General features: G+C 40.6%; 2 long non-coding RNA genes across 2 annotated transcripts; both read right to left on the bottom strand.

The window, feature by feature from the left end:
• Positions 1–877: 877 nt before the first annotated feature.
• Positions 878–2,094, bottom strand: LOC143746332 (uncharacterized). Its single transcript, XR_013206496.1, has 3 exons — positions 1,745–2,094; positions 1,561–1,655; positions 878–1,004 (listed from the first exon to the last, which is right to left on the bottom strand). It is a non-coding gene; the product is annotated as an uncharacterized LOC143746332 (long non-coding RNA).
• A 1,153-nt stretch (positions 2,095–3,247) lies between these two features.
• Positions 3,248–3,960, bottom strand: LOC143746331 (uncharacterized). Its single transcript, XR_013206495.1, has 3 exons — positions 3,881–3,960; positions 3,601–3,669; positions 3,248–3,325 (listed from the first exon to the last, which is right to left on the bottom strand). It is a non-coding gene; the product is annotated as an uncharacterized LOC143746331 (long non-coding RNA).
• Positions 3,961–17,617: the final 13,657 nt, after the last annotated feature.

The following is a 17,617-nucleotide window of genomic DNA, read 5'->3' as shown; positions in this document are numbered from 1 at the left end:
ACCAACTGTCACACAGTTTTCAATTTATTATTTAGATTACTTGGCAATCTGCAATATAATAGTTCTTTTAAAAATAAGAAGAGTTTGACAGCTGCCAGAGGGCAAGTGCAAGGAAAAGAGCAAGGTGTAGAGATAGATGTATCATTTTGGCTTTTGTAGCTGATAAATTGATGAATAATTAATTACATTTCTGAACATTTCTTTAACTCCACTGACAACTCTAGCAAATCAACATGATAATTCCTGAAATCTCTGAACTGTGTTCACTGTTTTTGTATATACACATCATTAACAATCACTCTATACCCCTGTTTCCTAGCTAATGTCCACTTTCTGTTCAAGGAACAACATGCAAATACAAAACAACCAATTATAAACACCTTACCCAATCAGTCATGGAAGGCCCCGGACTTGGTGCTTTAGACACCGAACACATTGAGCAGTTCCTCTGTGCATTGAACACTAATGGAAATGAAAATTTTAGACTAAGTATTTAAATATGGCAATGAGAACACATATGTATATATATATATATATATATATATATATATATATATATATATATATATTCCACCTGATGCTTCAAGTATTTTCTGTGCCAAAGCCTTGCGTTCCCGGACCATGTCTTTTTTAGAGGTCCCAAAATCCATGTATGGCAATTGAGGAAAGGCTTCCATTACTGCCTTTGCCATCTAAAAAAAAAGGAAAAAGAAAAAGGAAATAAACACGGGACAAATATGTTGGCTAATCATTTAAATACTGTAAATAGCTCTTAAACAAATATGGGGATAGGCTATGCACATGACTCCAAATATAAATGCTAATTGCTTCATATCATTGTCAAAATACAAGTATTTCAGTAAAATAATTATTGTACCATTAAGACGATCACACCACAGCTAAATCCATCCTGTTGAAATGGGTGTTTCATTACAGCTCCTTTGAACTGAATATTCACCCAGTCTCTTGTTCGGTGGTGGATCGTCCTGGTTTGAAAGTATTCACTGTGTGACATCAAGATGTAACATTAGAAATGTTAATTATACAATTATTCATACATCTACATTGTATTTTATTATTATTTTATACACGCTTAGCATTGTGAAATGGAAGAGTCTGTATGGTCACCAAGGAGCCTGGATATGTTATCTAGCGGAAAGTTTGGTACTTTGCCCACAAAAGGCTTACTGAAAGCTTATTTGAGAACCTAAAATGTGGATTACGAATTTTAGTAGATTTGAGAAGAAAAAATTTGACCTGGTCCTTTAAATTACACATGCAGTAGAATGAAGAGGGATGCTGAAAGAGTTTATATGCTCTTGGAATGTGATAGGTTGGATTAAATAACTCCTCCTGAACTTTATGTGCAGTCGTTACCACTGCTATCTATCTATCCAGTGTTTAGGACCAATTTTCAATAATTGTAATTCTGTTTTGACCATTGTTGTCTTAAACTTTTACTGCACACTCTGCCCATATCAATGCCTGCACTGGAATTTTGACAATCATATAGTGCATTCCATCTTGGTTTATGGATAATAGCTGAAATTGCATAAGTACCAAAATTTATGGGCAGCATGTTCTGAATCCGACTGCTCTGCCGAGTTTGGCATTGGATCAATAAAATAGACACAGTTTTCTGCTGCATTTATGTACTGTAACCACAAGAACATTTTCATTATTTTACACACAATAACAGAAACAATATGAATGTACATAAATATAAATTGTTTAATAAACAAACCAGAAACTTCCAGTGCAGTTCTCCAACATTAACAAACGATACAACAGCCTTGTAATCATCAAAGTTAACCTATTGCACATAAAAATGATTTCAATAATATATCACAGAAATGACTTAAATATTTATTCACATTTGAATTATTATGAAACACATCCCCATTTGTATCTCTCCCAAACAGAAACAAGATGTACCTTTGACAAACTTTGCCGTCTTACTTCTGTTCTGTCCCCAGTGAGGATCACGTTGGCTGTGTAATGGTTCATCATGGATATGGTTTTATCCAAATGCAGTTCATTAATAGAGTGATGCATGAGACACTCGATGATCTAACATGTTTAAAATTCAAACAGAGAGCATTTTAAGTGTATTTTGTCAATTTTAAGTGTATTTTAATGATAATGCTGCTGAACTATTTTGCCTACATACCTCGCCTGTGAGCCATTTGTGAGGTTTAAGTGACCGGAACTCACTGTGGTGGACTATATAGCTGTTCCCTCTTATTTGAAAGGGAATCACAGAAATTACCACTTCTGTGTCCTTTTTTTTCCACAATGCTTTTATCTGAAGGTGAAGAAGACAATACATTTATTTACTCTATCAATGTGTGCATGTATCTGACAATTACGGTTACATAAACAGCTAATATGCTGTAATGTAATGTTGGATTTACTGTCATACAATCCTGGAATAATGAACTTTTGATGTAAAAAGTCTCTTCTAAAAGTTTATAGTTTAAATAAACGTATTTAAAAGTTTAAAAACGTTTAGAAGTTTCTGCATCACATATATCTGAAACAATTACTTACTGTGCTGATAATACATTTATTTGATTAAGATCACCTGTGATGGAGCGTCATTGTTGGTACCCTTTGTGTCCCCCAGATGTTCCGTCATAGTGGATGTGGATGGAGCATCACATGTGATGTCTTGTGAATTCTATTCATAAATGGCAATTTAAAAATTGATCACTTAAATAAAATAAAATAAAATTGTTGAGTATGCATCACACTTCTGAACAAATTACTCACTGTCCTGAGAATACATTTATTTTATTAACATACCTGTGATGGAGCGTCATTATTGGTACCCTTTGTGTCCTCCCGATGTTCCGTCATAGACGATGTATCATCACATGTGACCATGTTTTGTGAATTCTATTTATAATGGTAAATACATGTTTTTTTTTTAAGTAATAAACTTTTAGAGTATTCTACATCACACATCTTAAGAATTACTCACTGTCCTGACAATACATTATTTTATTAACATCACCTGTGATGGAGCGTCATTGTTGGTACCCTCTGTGTCCCCCGGATGTTCCGTCATAGTGGATGTGGATGGAGCATCACATGTGATGTCTTGTGAATTCTATTCATAAATGGCAATTTAAATGTTTATCACTTAAATACAATAAAAAATGTTTTGAGTATGCATCACACATCTGAACAATTACTCACTGTCCTGACAATACAATTATTTTAACATCACCTGTGATGGAGCGTCATTGTTGGTACCCTCTGTGTCCTCCCGATGTTCCGTCATAGACGATGTATCATCACATGTGACCATGTCTTGTGAATTCTATTAATAAAATGGAAAGATTAATGTGCCCTTTCTATTATGCCTACATATTTTACATTAATTTTTATTTATTTATATATTATATAAATATAAATATATATAATATTATAAAATAATGTACTATAGATCTTGAATGAAAAACTTTAAACCAAAAGAATGAAACCATGTAAGAGTGTATATAACAATATAATAACTAACTAATTTTACCATAATAAAGTGCGCATTTAATACTTAAACTCAATAATACAATCTAATGTTAATAGAACTTAAATAACCTGTGTTTGAATTACTTCAGGTTGTACATGAGGTAATGGAGTGGAGAGTGGTGAGTTCTCTCTTCTTTTCTGTTAAAAAAAGGTTTGGGGTGAAAATTCACTGAGCCTGACTGCAAACAAAATACTTGGTCAAACAACAATAGCCTCAACAGATGTTGTTACAGGTACTTCAGTCATTTTATATTCTAAAAAGAAATGCAAGACAAAATTAGAATGTAGAGGTGGCTGCAATTATAATATGCTTGTGTATGTTAGCATCATTACAGCTTTTAATAATTACCTTAAATGACAGGTCCATCACTAATGGTGAAACGTACACCCCTTTACGCTTCCGGCTTTTCTTCCAAACCTCCATTTCCACTTTATATGACTGGGAAAATATATATGTTGTCAAACACAAACCCACATAATTGCACATTTTCAAGATATCTGTAATCAAGCATATCGTTTCTAAATTGTGTTTAGGGTAAACTACAAAGTTAAGTGCTTTCACTGAACTGACGTTAGCATACTTTCTTTCTGCATCTTTCCACATCTGCATACTCGAGGAGCAGTGCATCATGCATCTTTTTGTAGATGGTCACGAAGTCATCCAGCCTTTTCAACCTCCTCCTCTGGAAACGTATTTTCTTCAGGTCCCATTGACTTTTCTCCATTATCCCTTGTGTCCGGTTGTCTTGAGTGAAGTTCTGAAAATTTAAGGTACACCTCTTAACTGTTCACAATTGAAGCTCAAAAATAAAGCTATGGTTTTGATGCACATTTCAGATGTTTCTTTCAGCAATTTACCTGTTTTTTTGACTGTCTAACTTTGTTGTAGACCTTACTCAGTTTCTGGTACACAGGGCTTGTCCCATGACGTCCTAGATCCCCTAAAGACCATTTAAAGCCTTGTAAAGAACTTGACAAATGCTGTATTGAATAATCAGTTGACTTAACTTAAAGACTGAAACCTACCTAGCATCATTCCAGACCAGAGGGTGGCATGTGGAAGAAAATATTTGGCCAAACTGGAAATGAAATTTGGTGCATAATAAATGTTGCATTTTCCATCAAGGTCTAGCAATGCACCATTTATTGTTCCCCTTGAAATGCGTCATGAGAGGTGTGGTTCCGACATCATGCTGAAAAGCAATATTCATAATGTCAGACAAATTTCAAATGTTTATATCAGAATGCATTTTTTATTATTTATTCTGTTCAACACCAATCTCCTTCAGCTCTGCCTGTCTAACCTGAATCGAGATGCATATGTCCTGAAGAGGTGTTGAGTTTAGTTTATCAGATCTGGTCTGGTTGGTTTTTATTATACAGTATACTAAATGCATTACAAATGTGAGGCCATGTGCTGATTTTTTTTTTCTAATATTAACATTTAATACCTTGTAGTCTTCAGCAATTACATTTTTCTCATCCAGATCAAATGTCCGCCTTTCCTGCAAAAGCAACTGGAGATGTTTGTAATGCTTTGCAACATTTGGTCCACTGCAGGGAGAGCAAAAGAGGACTGCTGAACTAGAAAGCACCTCATCCATCTCTTTCAGTGTTGTACAACACGCAAGAAGCCCAAATACATGCATTGCAAGCTTGTAGTGTTGGGGATTCAAAATCAAAAACAAAGATTATTGTAATCATACATTTAATTTCAAACTGAATATAAAGTAATCATAATAAAAAAAATTATATGTACTGTTTCTTGCAAAGATCCTTGGCATTCTTCATTATGTGACTTAAACATCGATGAAGAATGGGGATGTCAAATGTGTCTGCAGGATATTGCCCACTGATAAGAAGAAAATACTTTTGTAGCAGGTCCTCCAGACCGGTTCTGCAGAATGCAATTGAAATGGACTGCATGAGCACAAGGGAGCCATCACATATGATCATAGCCGGCCTTTTGTTTGCCCCATTTCCATACATCCTGACAAGATCGGTCTGAAAAGCCTGCAGGAAGTAGGTCACCGAAGAGGTTGTGTGGTCACATGTGACATAGGTGGCCACAGGTAAAGGTGATGCACCCTTGGAGGGATTTCTAACCCCCAGCTCATACAAATAGTGGGGGGGACTATCTGCCCTTTGTTTTGGAATAATACTCCCTGTGGCATCCAAGTACACTATGTCCTCCTTGCATCTATTGTAAAAGACAGAGAGGGTCTTCTTTGACCAGAGCATAATTCCCTTTGGGTGCATCATTACCCTCTGCAACACATCATTGTCTGTGCCATGCTGTTCTTCAATTATGATTTTTAAGCTCGTGAGCTCATCACAATTACGTCGGGTTTTTTTTCTTTCACTCCACCCAATGTTCTTAAGTACTTCTTTGGTTGGAGCATCATCCCTCCAACCTGAATCAATTACCATTGGTGGAATTTTTTGCATTGACTCCAAATACAAACTTCGGGGTAACTTGGTTGCAAGGATTTCTGCTGTTGACTGTCGTGCACCTGCTCGCACTGGTCTTCTGCGCAGTTCCTTGGTGTTATGTTTCACATCCCCTCCAGAGAAAACCACTAATGCTTTAAGGGTGTTTTCATCCACAACTTCCACATGTACTGTGACTGGACAATCTTTGAAAAGACAGTAGGCCACACATGTAAAAACTGGTGCCAGTGTCTGTGACTGCAGGGTTTTCACACTGTGTCTCTTAAAACCAAAGCTGCAGTAGGGATGAACGTCCCGGGTTACGTATGTAACCCTAGTTCCCCGAAGGGACGGACGCTGCGTGAAATCGCAGTGGGAACGCCCTCAGCGTGACGCGTCTGAAGCATGAATGAAATCAGTCAATGGAGAGAATGAGCGTACGGCGAGTGACGTCATCGACCAGGAAGCTATAAATATCCCCTGAGTACACAACACGCCAGCTTAAAAGTTACTGAAGCAGCGACCTAAGGGGATGCCGAGAGTATGGCAGGACACGCAGCGTCCGTCCCTTCGGGGAACTAGGGTTACATACGTAACCCGGGACGTTCCCCTTCAGGGACTACCGCTGCGTGAAATCGCAGTGGGAACGCAATACCCACATCCCCATACGACCAAATCCCCGTCGTGTGTCATTAGGAGACACAAACCGACGAGAGAACCTGAGCCCCGGGAGTGGAGCTAAGATCGAGGGAATAAAATCTAACGAAAGTGTGCGGTGAGGACCAGCCTGCCGCATCACAAACGTCCTGAAGAGAAGCTCCTGAAAGAAGAGCTGTAGAAGCAGCCATACTCCAGGTGGAATGAGCCCTTACAGCCAAAGTGAAGGCTGATGGGCCGAACCATAAGCAAGTGGGATGGCCTCGACCACCCACTTGCTCATCCTTTTTCTAGATGCAGGACACCCTTTCTTAGGTGACCCAAACGGACGAACATTTGTTCCGATCTCCTCCACAGGGCAGCTCTGTGGACGTAAGCATCAAAACCCAAACTGGGCACAGCAAATTAATTTTCTCCTGGTCTGACGTCAGAAAAGGCGGAGGACAGAAAACCTGCAGAACTATAGGTCTAACTGAAACAGTTGGAACCTTAGGAACATAACCTGGTCTCGGAAAGAGAAAGGCCTTAACCAACCAGGAGCAAATTCCAGGCACGAGGGAGCCACCGAAAGTGCTTGAATATCTCCAATTCTTTTTAGAGATGAGATAGCGAGAAGAAGGATAGTCTTTAGAGTAAGAAACTTTTCCGAAACTTCCTCGATGGGCTCGAAAGGAGCAAGGGAGAGACCTTCTAAGATGACGGCCAGATCCCAAGCTGGTACCCTTGTGCGAACTGCAGGCCTCAGCCTCAAGGTGACACGAAGGAAGCGAGACATAAGCGGGTGTTTCCCGAGGGAACCTCCACTTGAAGGGGTGTGGTAAGCAGCTAAGGCCGCCACATACACCTTCAGTGTGGAGTGGGATAACCCTGTGGAGAGACGGTCCTGCAGGAAATCCAGGACTGTACCAACCGGGCAGTTAACTGGGTCCTGCTGGCGCTCTCCACACCAAGAGGTGAAAAGTTTCCACCTCGCGGCATATAACTTCCTCGTGGAGGGAGCTCTGGATCGGAGGATGGTCTCAACGACCTCAGCCGAGAGACCAGAATCTATGAGCTGGGCCCCCTCAGAGGCCAAGCCCACAGCCTCCATAGCTCTAGACGGGGGTGAAGGATCGACCCACTCGCCTGAGAGAGCAGATCTCTCCTGATCGGTATCTCTAGGGGAGAGCCGTTGAGGAGAGACACTAGGTCCGCAAACCATACCCGGGCCGACCAGAACGGGGCTATTAGCAGGAGACTGAGCCCGTCCCGGCGAACCCTCTCCAGAACTCCTGGGAGCAGAGCGATCGGGGGAAAAGCGTACAAGCGTGACCTCGGCCACGGATGTACCATCGCATCCAACCCCAGCGGGGCTGGATGGCTGAGAGAGAACCACAGCGGGCAGTGTGATGTTTCTCGAGAAGCAAATAGGTCTACCTCGGCAAGACCGAAATGTTTCCATAGGAGTTCCACCACCTCGGGGTGAAGACTCCATTCCCCGGGCCTCGGCCCCTGTCTTAACAGGATGTCTGCCCCCTGATTTAAATACCCCGGGAGATAAAAGCTCTCAGAGAAAGAATTTTCCCCTGGGACCATAGAAGGATCTGACGTGCCAGTTTGTAAAGCGGGCGAGAACGCAAACCCACCTGATGGTTGATATAAGAAACCACCGATGTGTTGTCTGTCTAGACAAGAACATGGTGGCCCCTTAGGTCTGGGAGGAAGTGTTTCAGAGCCTGAAACACCGCCAACATCTCTAGGCAGTTTAAGTGCCACAGACGATGATGGTCCTCCCACAGACCCTGAGCCCACCCGTGAGAGAGGCATCTGTCATTAGCATAACGCGACGACAAGGAGCTCCTAACACAGGGCCTTGGGACAGAAACCAAGGATCTTTCCACATGATCAGGGCGTGATGACACCGTCGCAAACTCACGATCATGCGAAGCGGATTTCCCCTCGGGGAGAATCCCTTGATCCTGAGCCACCACTGTAACAGTCTCATGTGCAAGAGGCCAAGAGGTATCACGTTGGACGCAGCTGCCATGAGACCTAGCAGTCTCTGGAACTGTTTTACAGTGGATGACTGGCCTAGCTTGACCTGATCTACTGCAGCGAGAATCAAAGCAATACGAGCAGGTGACAATCGTGCCTGCATCGTCGTTGAATCCCACACTACACCTAGAAAAGTGGTTCTCTGTAATGGAGAAAGAACACTCTTTTTGGCGTTGAGCCTCAGCCCCAGTCACTTGATATGAGCAAGAACGACATCTCGGTGCCGAACCACCTGTTGTTCCGATTGAGCTAGAATCAAGCAATCGTCTATATAGTACAGAAAGCGGATGCCCTGTAACCTCAGCGGGGCTATAGCAGCATCCGTACACTTCGTGAATGTTCGGGGTGACAGTGCTAGGCCGAACGGAAGAACCCGATATTGGTACGCTTCGCCCCCGAAAGCGAACCTCAGGAACTTCCTGTGTTGAGGGAGGATAGATACATGGAAGTAAACGTCCTATAGATCTATCATGACAAACCAGTCCTCGGATCTGATTTGAACATCCCCAGTGACAGACACAGCGCCCTGTAACGCACTCCACAACCCTCCTCGGAGGGGGCGAGCGTCCCTCGGGAAATCGCTCGCCGAGTCTCTCTACGCCCTGTATAGGCAGGGTTAGTAGAACAGACCCCTGAGGGCATCGAGAAAGACAGGGCACCGTGTTTTTGTGCGGTGAACTCAAGTTTTTCCCGATGGGGACCACCCTCAGAGTCCTGACGTTCAGCCCGTCAGGACTTTTTCGACGCGGCCTTTCTGGCGACAATGACTGTCCTCAGATCAGTCCTGCCCCGAGAAGGCCGCGCCGGAGAGCACCCCGCCTCGTCCCTCCAGTTTCTCTGCAGGGGGGCACGAGACGTGACACTCCGCTTCTGCTGTGCTCTTTTTGAAGACGAACTCGACGAAAGACTTTGCTCTGGTTGAACATTCTGCGTGACAGACACAGTGCCCTGTAACGGCGCACCGGCAGGGAACGACTGGTCTGAACACACTAGAACCCTCCTTAGAGGCGGCGAGCGTCCCTCGGGAAAGCACTCGCCAGACCCTTCTACGCCCTGTTTCGGCAGGGTTAGTAGGACGGGCCCCTGAGGGCGCCGGGAGAGACAGGGCACCCTTAAGGGAGGTGAACGCAAGTCTCTCTCGGCGGGGACCCCCCTCAGATTTCCTTTGAGCAGGTCGGCCTGAAAAGCCTGCATAAAAGTCATCGTATGCAAACATGCAGCCGCCTGCCGAGCCACCGAGTAAGCCTTCCCCACCAGCACAGAGGTATATATATTTATTTATTTATTTATTTTTTGGTGGAAGAGCCGGTGCTTTAAGTGAAGACGATGAAGCAGGAGAGAGATAGCTCGCAAGCGTCTCCTCCGCCTACAGTATCGTCACATAACCAGCAGATTTAGCACCAACAATGTTACCATAAGCATTGGACTGATTTGTGTAAATTCTGCTTGAAACCGGTCTAACCCAGGTCTTTGAAACCTCAGCATGAAGATCTGGGAAGAACGGTAAGCACCGGCTAGAAGGTTGAGGTCGTGCAGACAGAAATCTATCATCTAGATTGCTTTTAATTCTAGAAACCTGTCTATCAGCTGGCCACTCGATACTGTTATTTTTTTTTTTTTAGCTTTTCAACAGCCCGAGATAATACATCCATCAAACCTTCTTCATTTGCAGTATAATGTGATAAACTAGTTTTCTCTGATAATAAACTTTCGACATCCAGCTCCTCAGAACTGGAAAATCTCAATTCAACATCATCATGTGCCTCCACCCGGGCAGAAGTAACCGCCGCAGCGCGTGCTTCCAGAGCCGGGTGAGAGGCACTAGATCTCGTCGGAGATAGCTGAGATAGGGCGGAGCCCGTCTCAACGTCGCCAGCGAGATCCATCTGCGAGCCCCAAGACAAGCGCCGCCGCTCTGCCTCAACAGAAGCGGGACCCGAGCCTCGGGGAGCTCGCAGCAAATCACTCTCCTCGAAGAGCGATCGCCGCGAGCGCGGGAAAACGCTCGCAATGCTGACAATCGACTCCCTCGAGAGCCGACTGGGCACTGCTGCACTCCCAAACAAGCCACACTTAGCTCGTGTGAATCCCCACCCGTGATGTGCCGAGTACAGGGGGGAACACACTTCTTATACTGCTCGCTCATATTGGTTTTTTTATATAAAATATATATAGTGAAAACTCCTGACAAAACAGACAAACACAATCGACAGATTCAGACACACACAGAGCTGCTGAAGTAACTAAAAGCTGGCGTGTTGTGTACTCAGGGGATATTTATAGCTTCCTGGTCGATGACGTCACTCGCCGTACGCTCATTCTCTCCATTGACTGATTTCATTCATGCTTCAGACGCGTCACGCTGAGGGCGTTCCCACTGCGATTTCACGCAGCGGTAGTCCCTGAAGGGGAACAGACTTGATGCCCTTGGCAATGACATTAGTCCACTGAAGTCCCTGAAAAAGTCTGCCTTTCTGGTCTTGCCTTAGTTTTTGCCACTCTTTTTGTTCAATAAAAAAAAAACAAGGCTGACATGGCAAAGAACACGTGAAGTATGCATCTTATTCCTCACTGCTACAAAGTGAATTGTCAGATTCCTCACAAATCTGTAATACAGGAAAATTCATTAAAAAGAGGTTACAAAATGGTAGCTATACTGTTAATATATTAAGCTTACTGCTTCACTAGCTTACAATTATGTTCAAATGACAAACAACTTGAGTTCTTTTGTGGAAATTTAGAATCAAGTTAGAATATGTATAAAATTTCACCACTTTAAAAATGCAAAAACATAACCCTGGAAATCACCAAATAATTATTTTTCTAAAATACCATTTATCTTTATCATGATTATTACTGTCTTTTAGATATCTTTCATTTAGCAAATAACTTTTAATGGGACATGAACATGAAAGTGAATTGTTTTGTATGTATCACATTACAATTAATCTGCAATGGATAAATAAGAACTGCCATGGCAAAGAATTTACTTAATTACATTTTTCATTGATTTGAATATTAGTTACATTTAATTGAAAAAGTATCATTAACCTTTTCACTTGTGGTAGCACAATTTGATGCAAAGTCACTGCTTGAAGGACTATTAGTCTTAGTCTCCCACACGTCCTGAAAAGAGTGACAGAGGGGTTTATTTCTAAAACAATGTGTATGTTAGACAAAATGCACATAATGGAAAGCAAATTAAAGATAAAAAGTCACCATTTCAAGAGATGCACATTCAGACCCTTCTTTTTGGTATGGAGACAATTGACTATTTCCAAAATCCTGGGCAAAATAATAATATCCAAAATATATAAAAATAAACTCAATAAAATTATATCAATATAACTAAAATAACCTGTGCAGGGTGGAATTCAGGGTGGACTTCAGGGTGGACTTCAGGCTGGACTTCAGGGTGGACTTCAGGGTGGACTTCAGGGTGGATTGAGCTCTCTCTTTTCTGTTTAAGAAGAAAAGTGTGATTTTTTTTTTTTTTTTTACTAAGAATGACTAATAGACACATGCAATTATAATAGGAGATCAGACAAAAGGAAAGCAAACTAAAGATAAAAAGTCACCAATTTGAGAGATGCGCATTCCGTCTCTTTGTTTTGCCTTTGAGACAAATGACTGTCTCCAACATCCTGGGCACCCTACAAATATATATATAAAAAGGATATATCAATACATTTATCATTTCAAAAAAACTGAAAAGTGCAAAGGCAATACCTTTAACAACTGCAACGTTAAACAATGCTATTAAAACCAAAAGTCAAGAAAGGATCAATGAGAATAATGACATTTGATTCAACATTTGTCAGCAAATGAGTAGAACTCAAAAGTTACAATGAGTGTTAGCATGTAAACTTGGACACTCCAGTCTTACATTTGTAATATTAACCATTATTTTCTAAACTAAAATTAGTTTGTTGTACAATTACAGAAATAAAAATAACAAATAAGATGATTATTTAATCTTACATTTCCAAAGTAATCCCCTTTCATACATGTAAAAAAACTCAAATGTCTTTTAAACGAATTAATGCAAAATATGCATTTGTGGTGTTGTGACCTGATGGCATTCAATTAATTCTGTTTTAATGATAGTACAATTGTAAACTGCACAACTAAAGACTGCATATTTCAACCTGGCATTTATGTAGGCCTAAACGTATAAAAAAAATTAAAAAAATAAATGGAAGAAAATAAAATGGACATAGAAAAGAGTTCTCACCAACATGTGACAATAGTGATGCTTCACAAGAACCAATAATAATGTTGAAATGCTCAGCACGTTGACTCAGTCGACCTAATGATAAATTACCTTCAGAAGCAGGGATGTCTGGATTTTTTTGCGATTTGCAAGTGTATTTGGCACTTGCAAATCTTTGCATACATTGTCCCAAAAGCCAGCAGCTTTGTGAACACTGTACTTCTTAATACTGGTCCCAGGTACTGCAAATTTATCTACACTTGATAAAATTTCTTGCAGATTTTTTGAAATTCTCCTTCCCTTTGAAATCAAACAAAATTATTGTTATGGCACTACGCATTTAAGCAACAAATCTTGCAGTGGAAAATGTAGTGTGACAAACAATACAATGTTTAAAGGGAAATGCACATTTTGTGTGAGTTTACTGTAACACTTGCCTTTCCAAATGTGGTGAAAGTGCAGAATCTGGAATCAAAATAAATGTACATTAAAGAAAATATAGCTACTTTCAGTTATATAAAGTTTGCTTTATGAGATAAAGTACAGGTACGATAAATGATTGCGGTTTGGTTCATAATTGTTAATAAATGTGAGTCATTCCAATATTACCACAGATGATGGTGTAGGGTATGGACCAATCAGACACATACTATTTATTCATTATATACAAAGGTTTATGAAACTCCTCACACAGCCCAAATGAACAAACACAAGTGAAAGAAACAGTGTCATGTTACAGGGCATGATAAGGAGATTTTACGACCTCCGAGGAATGTGGCCACATACTCAAGAGAGAGACTATGAAACAGAAACCCTCTTTAAAACAGACTTTGCTGCGTTAATCATAGACTAACTGATCTATAAATGAACATGCATAAAACTGTGAAAGAAGCAGTGTAAATGGTTTACTGTCTCGTGTACTATTAGGTATATATTATGGTATGTAACCTGGTATACAACCAACTAACGATCAATGTAACCTCACCTGTATAATGCCTCCTACCTAAATAATCCTCATTTAATGACTCACACTTTGATGTACATAACCTTCTTCTAGAATGCAGTGTGGATGTGTTATAGCTATTTTAGCATTAATGAAGGTATAACAATATTATGGGACAAAGATCCGTAAATCAACTAAGAGCCACTTTCCCTCTCAGACATGTCCCCTTTCTGATTGGTCGAGTTCAACCCTTATGGGAGGATCTTCTCCAGGCCTTATTAGAGACAGTCCACATGTGACCTCCCTCTCTTAGTTCTTTCATCCAGCCGGAACACTGTTCTGGTGTTACTGGGGAACCCCCTTCCCCCTCCACGGGGGCCCCAGGGCCCAGCAGGCCTCGATTCCAACCAGATATGGGCTCAGGCAGGAGAGAGATGACTCTCTCACAAAGAACCAAGGACAATCTCAAGAGTTTAGGAACAAAGACTCCAACCAACAACGACTCCAATCACCCATCCTTCCGACTTCCTCACTTCTCCTGGGTGCTCGGCGTGGCCTCAACAGAGTCCCAGGCCTTCACCAAACCAGTCATGCGTTCCTGGAGAAAGAGAACGCTCAACCAACTTCCACTTGACACTGCCGTAACCATCAACGACTCCAATTTTCAACAACTTCAAGAATTGTTCCCATTACAAAAGCAAGTATTCAATTCAATGAAATGTGAAAATGAAATTCTGATGGTTCTTCTCATAGACCCTCTTCCGGTTTCCAATTTCATCCTATCACTAACCTATTTATTTATTCATGTGTGTATGTTGTTTAGTTTATTTATATTCATATAAATATCTATATTTAGTTAATAAAACTTGTACATAATATGTATTTGGTTCTGTTTTGTTTGCAATACAAGTCACTTTACGATCACGGTTTTTGCTACTGGCTCAAAGTACTGTACAGGCGAAGAAATAATTATTCTTCGGTGGCCATGGAAGATACCCTTTATTAGAATAAATTAATAATCAAAAGAGTTCGTTGGAAGAACTGATTAATTGATTGTAATATTAATTCAGCCACATCAAGTTAATCCAATTAACTGACCCAAATATTTATAATTAATAATAACAAGATATTATTGATTATTAATATTTCCAAAAAGCTGAGTTCCTTACATATATGGTGGAGAATGCGGCATCGTATTAAACATTGTATGCAAGCAGACAATAATCAATCATATGTTGTCCCATAAGTTTTTATTAACATCTCATACATGCACGTACAAGTTTCTGGGTAAATCAGCAAAACTATAGCTTGAATATGCCTTCCTACGAATGGCAGAAAGTTCACAAATGCTATAATGCATATTTAAATCGTACGATAAGAAACTCCTGATATTAGCGAAGAAAGCCTAATTTCAGATATAAATCGAGCATAAGCCTTCTCTGACGAAGAAATCTCAGATTAGCCGCACGCATAAATGGTACCAGAACAAATTAACCTGATATGGACGAAGAAATCTCCATTTTCAGCATTTTTGAATGTGATCTGAGCGATGTTCCTCAATCACCGATTAAGGCCTTATTATGCGTTACGTCATTGTATTCATATTAAACCGCTGAAGCGCTCATATGAAACAATCGCGTCGAATTAGTGGTATAAATTCTAGCTTAGTTAACTAGTAATTTGCCATTGTCTGTGAAAGAATGGTGCTGTTTTGATTTGTTAAAAAGAGTCACTCACACGCAACGTCGTGTCTAAGCGAGAGACTCAGTGCAAACTGTCAGCACAGCTCGATCGCTGCTCCGAACGATCTGTGTTGTTGGTTGGCATTGCGTCCGGAACGCGAGCAGGCGTTCCTATCTAGTTTTTCTGACAACAGCACCAATCTCACAGACCCTCGTGTAAACAAGCGACGGTTGTAGCCAATAGCTCCCTCAATCCTAACTTACACGCATGACTTACAAGTAAAACCCTCTACCTCGAGTGATAGTTTTAGCACCGCCTAAAAACTTAGACACGTTAGAGCGTAAAGTGTAACCTTAAACCAAAGACTATAGATTTTCCGTGATTTGAACTGAGTGATTTGAACACGAGTAATGAGAGTCAAAGCTCTTCGAGGCTTTGAATCAAAGGAGTCAACTGAGTCACAAATTATTCTTTGTTTGAAGCGCCCTCGCTGGCGACCCCTGCTGGTCAAAACAGTGGAAGTGTAGCGGAAACTCAAATCAACGGAACACCTTTTACAAACCAATCGCAAAGGTTTTATCAAAAGGTGTAATCAGGTAATGGCAATCCGCGAGCTACCTAATATCGTTTAATATGAGGTGTCTTTCAAAGCATAATATCTTAGTAAACCCTAGGGCTCGTTTTATGAAAGCTTGACTTGAAAGTCAATCAGACCCTTTATCAAATGCGTCATTAAATGTGTACGAATCTATAAAGTGATACGAGATCACATAGAGACCAGATACACAATGGTTCACGAACCGTTGAAATTTAAAACAATTTCGAAACAGCTATGACGCGTAACGAAGCCCAGTTTAATAAAATCACGTGACCTTAGCAGTGATACACTCCGAATGACTTGAGACGAATGATTCACCCTGATGTCAGAGCTTCACGAAGCACGTCTCATAAGAGGGTTAAACCACCCTCTTCTCTCTCTCTTTCTCTCTCTCGACCCCTTCCTCTTGGTTTCACTTTCAGATTGAAACCCAGATACTTTGGATTTTTATTTGTGTTTCTTTTATTTTTACTTAAATCTACCCCTATTTTATTTTGTGTATTTACACCTGTTGAGCCTGAATAGTCCTATTCAGTTAAATTGAATTTAATTAAATTGGGAATTTAATTAAATCAATTTGCTTAGTCAAGTTCCCCTCTAGTTACCAGAGCTATGAGAACACACAATGTTTACATACATTTTTTTATTTTATTATTTTATTTCAATTTAGTTATTTACGTTTGTTTCAGCCTGAATTCTTATATTCAGCTAAAGAAAAAAAGAAGGGCTTAACTAAATTTGAAATTTAATTAAATTACTTGATACGCTTCCCTTTCCTTTTAGTTTTCTTAGAGCTATAAGGACGTTCTAACTTTACCTTTACCTTATTTTAGATCACTAGTCACTATCCTCATCTTCTCTCTCTCTATAGGATTACAATATCTAGCGACTGTTGTTTCCATAGCGAGTTACACAGGTCATTAATATCCTACTTCCTGTCTGTGTTTTACCCATCCTCACTACTTAGCACCAAGCTAAGTACATGAAGTACGGCTAAACACAAACGCACAGTAGGCCCCAGACAGAACTGGAAACACTTCCCATTGTTTCTTCTTCTTCTTTTTGACCTTGAGATGTCTGATGTGTCCCTGGTAGCTTAGTCTAACAGCAGCATAACCCATAAGTGACTCCTGTTTACCTATGTCTCCTAGCTAAACCTAAATAGGTAAAACACTCCTTTCTTCCTCTTCTTTTCTGGTTTCATCCCATTGTTTTATTTTGGTTTTGCTCTATCTGTTACTCTCGTAGCACAACATGTGAGAAGAACCATCAGCATTTTTGAGTAATAGGTTATGACATGTAAGAGCCCAGTCATCAGTCGATGCTGCTTAAAGCACGTCAACTAAGATACTCAAAACTTTTTTTTTTTTGTTGTGTGTGCTCACCAACACTAAATTTTAGCTGCTCCACATAGCCATTCTCCCAACACAGATAGCTCACCACCTCTGTAGAAACTTGCATTTGCCTTTGCCATTTCTCTCTTGTGTTCCCACAAGTGTTCCAGTAGGCCTCAGACACCCGGCCCTGC

The sequence above is a fragment of the Siphateles boraxobius genome, unplaced genomic scaffold (genome assembly GCF_051911475.1).
Source record: "Siphateles boraxobius isolate OS27281-9 unplaced genomic scaffold, OSU_SipBor_1 22, whole genome shotgun sequence".
In the NCBI taxonomy this organism is placed as follows: domain Eukaryota; kingdom Metazoa; phylum Chordata; class Actinopteri; order Cypriniformes; family Leuciscidae; genus Siphateles; species Siphateles boraxobius.
This window is presented reverse-complemented; position numbering and strand designations above follow the sequence as displayed.